Source organism: Protopterus annectens, chromosome 14.part0 (genome assembly GCF_019279795.1).
Source record: "Protopterus annectens isolate FY-2018-M chromosome 14.part0, PAN1.0, whole genome shotgun sequence".
In the NCBI taxonomy this organism is placed as follows: Eukaryota; Metazoa; Chordata; order Ceratodontiformes; family Protopteridae; genus Protopterus; species Protopterus annectens.
Genome location: NC_056748.1, coordinates 1,119,473,572 through 1,119,488,436, shown reverse-complemented (window position 1 = coordinate 1,119,488,436; position 14,865 = coordinate 1,119,473,572). Strand labels below are relative to the sequence as shown.

Below are 14,865 nucleotides of genomic sequence, written 5' to 3'. Positions count from 1 at the left end.
ATAACACCCATAGAACTGCCATGGTGGTGATACAACCCCCATTATATAACACCCATATAGCTATAATGGTGATGATAACTCAGATTATATAACACCCATAGAACTATTGTGGTGATGATTCCACCCCCATTACATAACACCCAATGAACTATTGTGGTTCTGATACCACACCATTATATAACAGCCATAGAACTATTGTGGTTATACCAGCCCCATTATATAACATCCATAGAACAATTGTGGTGATGATACCATCCCAATTATATAACACCCATAGAACTATTGTGGGGATGATAACTCACATTATACAACACCCATAGAACAATTGTGGTGATGATACCACCCCATTTTATAACACTCACAGAACTATTGTGGTGATGATACCACCCCCATTAAATAACATCCATAGAACTATCGTAATGACAACATCCCCATTATATAACACCCATAGAGCTATTGTGATACCACCCCCATTATATAACACCCATAGAACTATTGTGGGGATGATGCCCCCCATTATGACACCCATAGAACTATTGTGGTGGTGATAACTCCCATTACATAACACCCATAGAATTATTGTGGTTACAATACTACCCCCATTATATAACACCCATACAACTATGGGCTGAGCTCTCTCATCTCAAAACTGGTGTAACCAGTCAGGAGGAGAAGGTAACCTCACACAACACAATTCCAGTATCACATAGTCCCACCACATCAGCGAACCAAACACATAAATACACAAAAACATACTCGGAGGCTCTAAATAAAAATCTACCTAAGCAACAGAGACCTCCAAAGCAGACATCCAAGCAAAGAGCTACCTCAAAACAAAACACACACAACACATAACCCACAAAGTCATTGTGCCAAGCAGCCACAGCCCTTAAGGCTGAATAACACACCTGATACTCTTGTTATAGGTGACTCTATTGTCAGACACACTGACGTCCCGCTCACCAGGCTGAAGAGAAGGTCACGGTGAGCTGCCTGTCAGGTGCTAGGATCAGACACATAACGCAAGCACTCAGGTCACTCCAAAGCAAATACAAATATGACTCAGTCGTACATGCTGGTGTGAATGACCTGAGACGTACCTCCCTGGACTACATGAAAAGAGACATAGAGGAGCTCTCTAATCATGTAGCCCAGACTGGTATGACCCTGACCTTGAGCAGCATCTTACCCTCACCTAGAATGATGCCACAGTACAAAGACAAAATGATCGATTTTAACAACTGGCTAAAATTTTGGTGTCATTCAAAGGGGATCCAGTGTATGTCAGCCTGGGATGACATGCTCGACAAGCCACGTTGCTTCGCTAGGGACGGCTTGTGCCTGTCACCACTGGGCTTTCGGATATTGGCAAAGGCTCTTGCCACCCCCATAGTGCCCTTTTTAGGCAAGGCTCAAAAGTCAAACCCACCCCCATAGACAGCATAAGGAACAAGAAACTAAGGGTAATGTTGCTAAACACCAGAAGTCTTAACTTCAAGATGCATGCACTCAAAGCTCTCCTCAGTATGGAGAACATCAATATCTGTGCAGTGACAGAAACCTGGTTCAAGGCTCCAGAGAGCACCCCAGCACTACCAGGCTATACCTCATATCATGCTTTTCGGCCCCAAAACCCGGACCGAACCACAAAAGGAGGGGAAGTTTTCATATTTATCAAGGATATCCACACCTCCTGGTTAGTGGCATTGCACGAAGTATCGGAGACCATCCATGTGCAACTAACAGTGGGCAAGACTGCTTTTTAGTTTATAGCATCCTACAGACCACCCTCTCAAAGTCAGGAATCCCACTCGGCTTTCCTGAAAACATTGGAGAACATGAAGATATCTCCGAACACCATTATATTGGGCGACTTCAACTACCCAAACATTGACTGGGAGCAGTACTCAAGCCCCAGCACCTTAGCCCAAAGGTTCCTGGAAATTATAAACTCAAATGCTATGGAACAACTAGTCACCGCTCCCACAAGAGGGGACAACATACTAGACTTGATCATTACCAACATGGGAACTCTATGCTCCACACCAGAAGTATATCCCTCATTGGTAAGATCAGACCATAAAATAATTTCACTGGATGTCCACATCCCGACCCCACCCCCAGCCCAGAAAACCACAGTGAAAAACTTCTCAAAAGCGAACTTCTCACTTCTCAAAACCGAAGTGGAATCCTTCAAGGCCCCAAGGCCAGTGGAAACTACGGCCCAAACTGCAGAATCCTATATAAATGCAGTCTACGGACATCTCCAGGAATGCATGGGATCATGTTATCCCAAACAAAACCAAGACCCAATCATCCAAAGGCAGGCATCCAGTCTGGTGGACCCCTGCCATAAATAAACTGTACAACAGAAGGAGGAATCTACTACATGATAGAGCAAAATCCCTAATAGGGAAGGCATCTCTGATCAGTACTAGCAAAAAATTACGATCCCTCATAAAATCCTCCAAGGCCAGCTTCGAGAGAAAAATTGCACAGAACACCAAAGACAATCATAAGGCTTTTTTCAGTTATGTTAGAAACCTGGGATGAAACTCCCAGACTTGTTCTGAGTTGATTCTAAATGATAAAAAATACACTGAACCCACAGACATCGCCAATATCCTGGCAGACAGGTTAAGTGCAAACTTCTCCACCCCCTCCCCCCAAAAGAGCAAGTATCTATCCCGGCAGAGAGCTGCCTCCCAAACATCTCAGATGCTCAGGTGAAGGCTGCCCTCTCCAAAGCAAACAACACTGCTTCCATGGGACCAGATGGCGTCCCAGGTTGCGTCCTACATGAACTCCAAGAGGAACTAATCCCTCAAATAAAACAGCTATACAATCTCAGCCTCATTACAGGATATGTGCCCACAGAATGGCGTACAGCAACAGTGGTCCAACTCCACAAAGGTGGAGCCTCTACGGACCCTGGAAACTATCACCCCATAAGCCTGACTAGCTTAGTCTGCAAGGCTATGGAGAGGATCATCATGGAGCTCATAAACAAAGACATTGGGGACCTAAAGACACTAGATCCTACCCAGTTCAGCTTTGTCAAGGGCAGATCCTGCCTTTTGAACCTGGTTGACTTCTTTGAAGCAGTCACCAAAGCCATAGATGAAGGGAAGGTAGTCCACACAGCCTATCTGGACCTTGCAAAGGCATTTGACACAATACCCCACTCGGGCATCATAGATCAGCTATCCAGCTTAAATATAAACCCCTATGTCACAAGATGGGTCACAAACTGGCTCAAAGACAGAACCCACAGAGTGAGAGTTGCTGGAGTCATGTCAGACTCGAAACCGGTCACAAGTGGCATCCCACAGGGTTCTGTCCTGGGACCACTCTTGTTCGGTATATACATTTCCGAGGTACAGGCAAACGTGGGAGGACTATGGCTCACCAAGTTCGCAGACAACTGCAAACTGGGTGCCATAATCAACTCTCCAGCTGACACAAACATCCTTCAAAAAGGTCTCACAGAGACAGATAACTGGTGCCAGTGCCACGGTTTAAAGCTAAATGTCAAAAAATGTATAGTCATACCCTTTGGCAAAATCAATGTGCCCACAAATTACCACATAGGCGGAAACCCATTAAGTACAGAGAAAGTTATTAGGGACCTGGGGACCCAAGTTGATAGCAATCTCTCCTTTGAAAACCACATTGCCAAAGTGGTTAGAAAGACCTTCTACATAGCCCACATCATCACGAAGGGTTTCACATCTAGATCAAGAGAGGTAATCGTGCCCCTTTATTCATCCCTCATCAGGCCCATCATAGAATACAATGCCCCTTTTGGGATGTACCTTACCCGACACCTGCAGCAATTAGAAAGACCCCAAAAGTATCTCACCAAGAGGATCAAGGGTCTCAAACAGATGCCATATGCTGCTCGGTTAAAAAAACTCCAGCTCTACTCAGTTGCATACCACCTACTTCGAGGCGATCTATGCCTGACATACAAAGCTATGTCAAATACAGAATTAATGGACATGCTCCACCTCAGTAAATCCAAATCCCTTAGAGCCATACGCTCGAGGGACTTGAACCTCAGCACAGAAATAAATAGAACTTGCTGGAGGGACAGTTTCATAACCCAGAGGCTCCCTTCGCTCTGGAATAGAATTCCAGTTCATGTGAGGCAGAGCACCTCACTGAATCTCTTCAAGAAGAATCTCGATAAGTGGATGGGAGATCGTATGTTTGTCCCAGGGATTACTCCCGTGTCACTATTAGACAGAGGCACAGTAAACTAAACCTTAAAAAGGGCACAGTATACTCAAATCAAGGGGTGGCGTAAGCCATACAGAATCGGGCTAGGCTTATAATTGCCCCAGGGCAGATAGCCTAGTATGAACCTATGAACTATTGTGGTGATGATACCACCCCCATTATATAACACCCATAGAGCTACTGTGGTGATAATACCACCCCCACTATATAAAACCCATAGAACTACTGTGGTGATACCACCCCATTATATAAAACCCATAGAGCTATTGTGGTGATGATACCACCCCCATTATATAACACCCATAGAACTATTGTGGTGATGATATCCCCATTATATAACACCCATAGAACTACTGTAATGATACCACCCACATTAGATAACACCCATAGAACTATTGTGATGATACCCCCCTATTATACAACACCCATAGAACTATTGTGGTCATGATAACTCCCATTATATAACACCCTAAGGAACTATTGTGGTGGTTCCACCCCCATTATATAACATCCATAGAACTTTTATGGTGATACCTCCCCTTTTATATAACACCCATATAACTATTGTTGTGATGATAACTCCAATTATGTAGCACCCATACAAGTATTGTGGTGATGAAACAACATCCATTATATAACACGCATAGAATTATTATGGTAGTGATAACTCCCATTATATAACTCCCATAGAGCTGTTGTGGTGGTGATACCACCCCCTTTATAAAACACCCATAGAACTATTGTGGTGATGTCAACTCCCATTATATAACACCCATAGCACTATTGCGGTGATCATACCACTCCCATTATATAACACCCATAGAACTAGTGTGGTGATGATACCACTCCCATTATATAACACCTATAGAATTATTGTGGTGATGATACCATCCCATTGCATAACACCCATAGAGCTATTGTGGTGATGATTCCCCCCATTATATAACACCCACAGAACTATTTGGTGATGAGAACTCCCATTATATATCAAGCACAATACTATCGTGGTAATGATACCACCCCATTATATAACACCCACAGCACTATTGTGGTGATGATACCACCCCCATTATATAACACCCATAGAACGATTGTAATGATGATACCACCCCACTATATAACATCCATAGAGCTATTGTAGTCATGATAAAACCTCATTATATAACACCCATAGAACTATTCTGGTGAAAATACCAACCCCATTATATAACACCCATAGAACTATTGTGGTGATGATGCTATCACAGTATATTACATCCACAGAACTATTGTGGTGATCATATCCCCCATTATACATCTCCCATAGAACTACTGTGATGATAACCCCCATTATATAACTCCCATAGAACTATGATGATGATACCTCCCATTATATAACTCCCATAGAACTATTGTGGTAATGATACTACCAAATTATACAACACCTATAGAACTTTTGAGGTGATGATAAACCCCATTATATATGACACCCAAATAATTATTGTGATGATTACTCCCATTAAATAACTCCCATAGAACTATTGTGGTAATGATATCACCAAATTACACAACACCCATAGAACTTTTGAGGTGATGATAACCCTCATTATATAACACCCAAAAAATGATTGTGGTGATAACCCCCAATATATAACACCCCTAGAAATATTGTGGTGATGATACCACCCCATTGTATAAAACCTATAGAACTATTGTGGTGATGATACCACCCCCATTATATAACACCCATAAAACTGTAGTGGTGATGATACCACTCCCATTATATAACACCCATAGAACTATTGTGGTGGTGATGCCACCCCCATTCTGTAACACCCATACAACTAATCTGGTGATATCTACCCCCATTTTATAAGAACCATGGAACTATTGTGGTGATAACACCATCCCATTATATAATACCCATGCAACTGTTGTGGTGATAATACCATCTCATTATATAATACCCAGAAAACTATTGTGGTGATAACACCACCCCAATTATTTAACACCCACAGAACTATTGTGTTGATAACCCCATTATATAACACATACAGAACTATTGTGGCAATAACTCCCATTATTTGACACCCACAGAACTATTGTGGTAGTGATACCACCCCCATTATATAACACACACAACTATTGTTGTGATAACTCCAATTATATAACACCCATATAACTATTGTGGTGAAGATTACACCCCCATTATAAAGCACCGATAGAACTATTGTGGTGATGATACAACCCCATTATATAACACCCATTGAACTATTGCAATGATGAAACCAGTGCAATTATAGAATACTCATTGAACTATTGAGGTGATAACCCCCATTATATAACAACCATTGAACTACTGTGGGTCATGTTACCACCCCCATTATATAATAACCATAGAACTATTGTGGTGATAACCCCCATCATATAACATCCATAGATCTATTGTGGTGATGATACCATCCCAATTATATAACTCCCATAAAACTTTTGTGGTGATGGTACCACCCCCATTATATAACAACCATAGAACTATTGTGGTGATGATACCACCCCATTATATAACACACACACAGAACTATTGTGGTAAAGATACCACCCCCACTGCATAACACCCGTAGATCTACTGTAGTGATGATACCCCCATTATATAACACCCATAGATCTATTGTGGTGATGATACCACCCCCATTTGTTAACCCAAACAGAACTATTGTGATGATACAACTCACATTATATAACATCCATAGAACTACTGTGGTGATTATAACTCCCATTATATAACACCCATAGAACTATTGTGGTGATGATACCACCCCCATTGCATAACACCCATAGAACTATTGTGATTATACCCCCTGTTATATAACACCTATAAAACTATTGTGGTGATGATACCACTCCCATTATTACACCCATAAAACTATTGTGATAATACCACCCACATTGTATAATATGCAAAGAACTATTGTGGTAATGATTATTCCCATTATATAACACCCATTGAACTATTGTGGTGGTGATACCACCCCCATTATATAACACCCATAGAACTATTGTGGTGGTGATACCACCCCATTATATAACACCCATAGAACTATTGTGGTGGTAATTCTCATTATATAACACAAATAGAACTATTGTGGTGGTGATACCACCCCCATTATATACCAGCCATAGAACTATTGTGGTGGTGGTAACTCCCATTATATAACACCCATTGAACTACTGTGGTGATGATACCACCCCTATCATATAACACCCATATAACTATTGTGGTGATGATACCACCCCCATTATATAACACCCATGGAACAATCAAGGTGATGATACCACTCCATTGCCTAACATCTATAGAAATATTGTGGGGATGATATCCCCATTATATAACACTCACAGAAATATTGTGGTGATAACTCCCATTATATAACACCCATAGAACATTTGTGACAACTCCCATTATATAACACCTACAGAACTATTGTGGTGATGACAACTCCCATTATAGAACATCCAAAGAACTGTTGTGGTGGTGACACCACCCCATTATATAAAACCCATAGAACTATTGTGGTGATGATACCACCCCCATTATATAACACCCATAGAACGATTGTAATGATGATACCACCCCACTATATAACATCCATAGAGCTATTGTAGTCATGATACCACCTCATTATATAACACCCATAGAACTATTCTGGTGAAGATACCAACCCCATTATATAACACCCATAGAACTATTGTGGTGATGATGCTACCACAGTATATTACATCCACAGAACTATTGTGGTGATCATATCTCCCATAGAACTACTGTGATGATAACCCCCATTATATAACTCCCATAGAACTATGATGATGATACCTCCCATTATATAACTCCCATAGAACTATTGTGGTAATGATACTACCAAATTATACAACACCTATAGAACTTTTGAGGTGATAAACCCCATTATATATGACACCCAAATAACTATTGTGATGATTACTCCCATTAAATAACTCCCATAGAACTATTGTGGTAATGATATCATCAAATTACACAACACCCATAGAACTTTTGAGGTGATGATAACCCTCATTATATAACACCCATAAAATGATTGTGATGATGATAACCCCCAATATATAACACCCCTAGAAATATTGTGGTGATGATACCACCCCATTGTATAAAACCTATAGAACTATTGTGGTGATGATACCACCCCCCATTATATAACACCCATAAAACTGTAGTGGTGATGATACCACTCCCATTATATAACACCCATAGAACTATTGTGGTGGTGATGCCACCCCCATTCTGTAACACCCATACAACTAATCTGGTGATATCTACCCCCATTTTATAAGAACCATGGAACTATTGTGGTGATAACACCATCCCATTATATAATACCCATGCAACTGTTGTGGTGATAATACCATCCCATTATATAATACCCAGAAAACTATTGTGGTGATAACACCACCCCAATTATTTAACACCCACAGAACTATTGTGTTGATAACCCCCATTATATAACACATACAGAACTATTGTGGCAATAACTCCCATTATTTGACACCCACAGAACTATTGTGGTGATGATACCACCCCATTATATAACACACACACAACTATTGTTGTGATAACTCCAATTATACAACACCCATATAACTATTGTGGTGAAGATTACACCCCCATTATAAAGCACCCATAGAACTATTGTGGTGATACCACCCCATTATATAACACCCATTGAACTATTGCAATGATGAAACCAGTGCAATTATAGAATACTCATTGAACTATTGAGGTGATAACCCCCATTATATAACAACCATTGAACTATTGTGGGTCATGTTACCACCCCCATTATGTAATAACCATAGAACTATTGTGGTGATAATCCCCCATCATATAACATCCATAGATCTATTATGGTGATGATACCATCCCAATTATATAACTCCCATAAATCTTTTGTGGTGATGGTACCACCCCCATTATATAACAACCATAGAACTACTGTGGTGATGATACCACCCCATTATATAACACACACAGAACTATTGTGGTAAAGATACCACCCACACTGCATACACCTGTAGAACTACTGTAGTGATGATACCCCCATTATATAACACCCATAGATCTATTGTGGTGATGATACCACCCTCATTTGTTAACCCACACAGAACTATTGTGATGATACAACTCATATTATATAACATCCATATAACTACTGTGGTGATTATAACTCCCATTATATAACACCCATAGAACTATTGTGGTGATGATACCACCCCCATTGCATAACACCCATAGAACTATTGTGGAGATTATACCCCCATTATATAACACCTATAGAACTATTGTGGTGATGATACCCCATTATTTAACACCCTTAAAACTATTGTGATAATACCACCCACATTATACAATATGCACAGAACTATTGTGGTAATGATTATTCCCATTATATAACACCCATTGAACTATTGTGGTGATGATACCACCCCATTATATAACACCCATAGAACTATTGTGGTGATGATACCACCCCATTATATAACACCCATAGAACTATTGTGATGATAACTCCCATTATATAACACCCATAGAACTATTGTGGTGGTGATACCACCCCCATTATATAACACCCATAGAACTATTGTGGTGGTGATAACTCCCATTATATAACACCCATAGAACTATTGTGGTGATGATACCACCCCCATTATATAACACCCATAGAACTATTGTGGTGATGATACCACCCCCATTATAACACACCCATGGAACAATCAAGGTGATACCACCACCCCATTGCCTAACATCTATAGAAATATTGTGGGGATGATATCCCCATTATATAACACTCACAGAAATATTGTGGTGATCACTCCCATTATATAACACCCATAGAACATTTGTGACAACTCCCATTATATAACACCTACAGAACTATTGTGGTGATGACAACTCCCATTATAGAACATCCAAAGAACTGTTGTGGTGGTGACACCATCCCATTATATAAAACCCATAGAACTATTGTGGTAATTATATCACCCCCACAGAACTATTGTGGTGATGCTACAACCCCATTCATTAATAATCAAAGAACCATTGTGATGATTTGTTTGTGAAAATAAAATCTCCACTGATTCTAAAGACAACCACAAAGCATTCTGTAGCTATGTCAAGAATCTCAATGGCAACACTCAAATCTGCTCTGAGTTGTAGCACAATGGCACTAAATATACAGAACCAACTGATATTGCCAACATCCTGGAAGACGGGTTCAGTGCTAACTTTTCCCCTCTCTCATCCCCTAAAGGGCCCATCTCTATACCGGAAGAATGCAAAGTACCTGTAATCATGGCTGCACAGGTAAAAAACACACTCTACACAGCATCCATGGGACCTGACACCATCCTAGGCTGCGTTCTACATGAACTACAGAACAAACTAGCACCCCACCTAAGTACCATGTTCAATCATAGCCTCACCTCAGGCTTTGTGCCCACTGAATGGTGCACAGCAACAGTTATCCCACTCAACAAAGGGGGAGCCACCATGGACCCTGGGAACTATCTCCACATTAGCCTGACATGCCTGGTCTGCAAGGCTATGGAGCGTATCATCATGGAACTTATAAACAATGACATTGGTAATCTCCAAACTCTGGACCCTACCCAGTTCAGGTTTGTAAAAGGCAGATCACGTCTTCTAAACCTGATAGACTTCTTTGAAGTGGTCACCAAAGCTGTAGATGAGGGTAAGGTGGTACACACAGCCTATCTAGATCTCGCCATGGCTTTCAACACCATCCCCCACTCTGGAATTATAGACAAACTCACTAAACTATGTATAAATCTCTATATCACAAGATGTGTTGCAACTGGCTCACTGACCAAACCCACACTGTGAAAGTAGCATACTCTAAATCCAACTTCAGACCAGTGACAAGTGGAGTAACACAGGGTTCAGTCCTAGGTCCTCTCCTGTTTGTTATCTACTTCTCTGAAGTACAGGCTAACACAGAAGGTCTTTGGCTAACAAATTTCACAGATGACTGCAAACTAGGAGCCATAATCAAATCTCATAATGATGTGGACATCCTACAAAAGGGCCTCACTGAGACAGATGCCTGGTGTCAAAGCCATGGCCTCAAGCTCAATGCCAAATAGTGCATTGTCATCCCTTTTGGTAAAAACTCTGTACCCATGAACCACCACATAGGTGGTAGTCTAACACCAAATGTGTGATGAGACCTTGGGACACAGGTGGACAGTAGTCTCTCCTTTGATAATCACATCACCACAGTAGTCAAGAAATCCTTCTACATGGAACACCTCATCACAAAAGGTTTCTCATCCAGGAAAAAAGAGGTCATTGTTCCCCTCTACTCATTAGACCGATTATAGAGTACAACATCCCTTTTGGTATGTACCTCACAAGACATCTACAACAACTGGAAAGGCCACAGAAATACCTCACAAAGAGGATTACCAGCCTCAAACAGATGCCCTATGCAGACCATGTCAAAAAACTCCAGCTTTACTCTGTTGCATATCGCCTACTCAGAGGCAATCTCTGCCTAACATACAAAGCTATGTCAAACCCAGAGCTGTTGGACATGCTCCACATAAAGAAATCCCAATCCCTCCAAGCTACATGCTCTAGGGACCTAACCCTTGTCACCAAAATAAACAGAACATGCTGAAGGGATAGATTCCTATCTCAGAGACTTCCCATACTCTGGGACAAACTACCTATCTATATCAAACAAAGCTCCTCATTAGCACTCTTCAAGAAAAATCTTGATGATTGGATGGGAGATAGGAAATTCACCCCGGGGATCACTTCTGTGGTTCTGCTTGACAGGGGCACAGGAAAATAATTTTCTTGGGTGGCAAAAGCCAGGGTACCATTTGGCTAGGCTTATATAGGCTATAGGGCCAATAGCCTAGTACCTACCTATGAACCTATACCACCCCATTATATAACATCCATACAACTATTCTGGTGATACCACCACCCCCATTATATAACACCCATAGAACTATTGTGGTGATAACACTCCCATTATATAACACCCATACAACTATTGTGGTGATGACAGCTCCCATTATATAACACCCATAGAACTATTGTGGTGATGATACCCCCATTATATAACACCCATAGAACTATTGTGGTGATGATACCACCCCCATTATATAACACCCATAGAACTATTGTGATGATAAAACCCACATTATAAAACACCCATAGAACTATTGTGGTGATTATATCCCCCATTATATAACACCTATAGAACTATTGTGGTTATGATACCACCCCCATTTTATAACATCCATAGAACTATTGTGATGGTGATAACTCCCATTATACAACACCCATTGAACTATTGTGATGAAACCAACCCCAGTTTATAACACCCAAAGAACTGTTGTGGTGGTGATAACTCCCATTATATAACACCCAAAGAACTGTTGTGGTGGTGATACTACCCCATTATATAACACCCATAGAACTATTGTGATGGAGATAACTCCCATTATATAACACCCATTGAACTTTTGTGGAGATATCACCCCATTGTACAACACCCATATAACTACTGTGGTGGTGATACCACCATTTTATAACACCTATAGAACTACTGTGGTGATGATACCACCTTCATTATAAAGCACCCATAGAACTATTGTGCTGATGATACCACCCCCATTATATAACACCCATGTAACAATCGAGGTGATGATACCACACCATTGCATAACACCCATAGAACTATTATTATAACACCCATAGAAATATTGTGGTGATAACTCCCATTATATAACACCCATAGAATGTTTGTGATGATAACTCCCATTATATAACACCAACAGATCTATTGTGGTTATGACAACCCCCATTACATAACATGCAAAGAACTGTTGTGGTGGTGATACCACCCCATTATATAAAACCCATGGAACTATTGTGGTGAAGATGCCATCCCCATTATATAACACCCACAGAACTATTGTGGTTATGCTACCACCCCATTAATTAATAACCAAAGAACTATTGTGATGATACCACCCCCATTATACAACACCCATTAACCTTTTGTGGTGATAACTCCCATTATATAAAACCATTAGAACTAATGGGTGATGATACCACCCCCATGATATAATGCTCATATAACTAATGTGGTGATGATACCACCCCCATTATATAACATGCATAGAACTATTCTGGTGATGATAACCCCCATAATATAACTCCCATAGAACTATTGTGTTGATATCACCCCCTTTATATAACACCCATAGAACTATTGTGGTGATTACTCCCATTATATAACACTCATTGAACTATTGTGGTGGTGATAAACCCCCCATTATATATCACCCATTGAAACAATTATGGTGATGATACCACCCCCATTATGTAACACCAATTGCACTATTGTGATGGTGATGACTCCCATTATACAACACCCACAGAACTATTATGGTGATGATACCACCTCCATTATATAACACCCATAGAACATTTGTGATAACGATAACTCCCATTATATAACACCCAAAGAATTGCTGTGGTGGTGATACTACCCCATTATATAACACCCACAGGACTATTGTGGTGATGCTCCCACCCCATTAATAACCAAAGAACTATTGTGATGATATCACCCCATTATACAACACCCATAAAACTATTGTGGTGATAACTCCCATTATATAACACCCATAGAACTATTGTGGTGATAACATCCATTGTATAACTCCCAAAGAACTGTTGTGGTGATTGTAACACTCCCATTATATAACACCCATTGAACTATTGTGGTGAGGATAACTCCCATTATATAAAACCATTAGAGCTATTGTGGTGATGATACCACCCCCATTATGTAACACTCATAGAACTATTCTGGTGAGGATAACCCCCATTATATAACTCCCATAAAACTATTTTGTGGATATCACCCCAGTTTATATAACACCCATAGAACTATTGTGGTGATGATACCACACCCACTATGTAACACTCATAGAACTATTATGTTGATAATAACCCCCATTATATAACATCCATATAACTATTTTGGTGATGATAAATCTCCCATTCTATAACACCCAAAGAACTATTGTGGTGATACCTCCCCATTATATAACACCAATAAAACTGTTGTGGTGGTGATAACTCCCATTATATAACACCCATAGAACTATTGTGGTGATGATAACTCCCATTATATAACACCCATAGAACTATTGTGGTGGTGATACCACCCCATTATATACCAACCATAGAACTATTGTGGTGGTGATAACTCCCATTATATAACACCAATTGAACTTTTGTGGAGATAACACCCCCATTGTATAACACCTGTAGAACTACTGTGGTGATGATACCACCTCCATTATAAAACACCCATAGAACTATTGTGCTGATGATACCACCCCCATTATATAACACCCATGTAACAATCGAGGTGATGATACATTGCATAATGCCCACAGAACTATTCTGGGGATGATAACCCCCATTATAACACCCACAGAAATATTGTGGTGATAACTCCCATTATATAACACCCATAGAACGTTTGTGATAATAACTCCCTTTAT

The 14,865-nt window shown here is 40.4% G+C and overlaps 1 protein-coding gene across 1 annotated transcript in view; it reads right to left on the bottom strand.

Annotated features, from left to right (window-relative positions):
* The window catches only part of CRTAC1 (cartilage acidic protein 1), a 2,772,383-nt gene that overhangs the window by 228,115 nt on the left and 2,529,403 nt on the right, over nt 1-14,865 (bottom strand). The window lies entirely within an intron of this gene.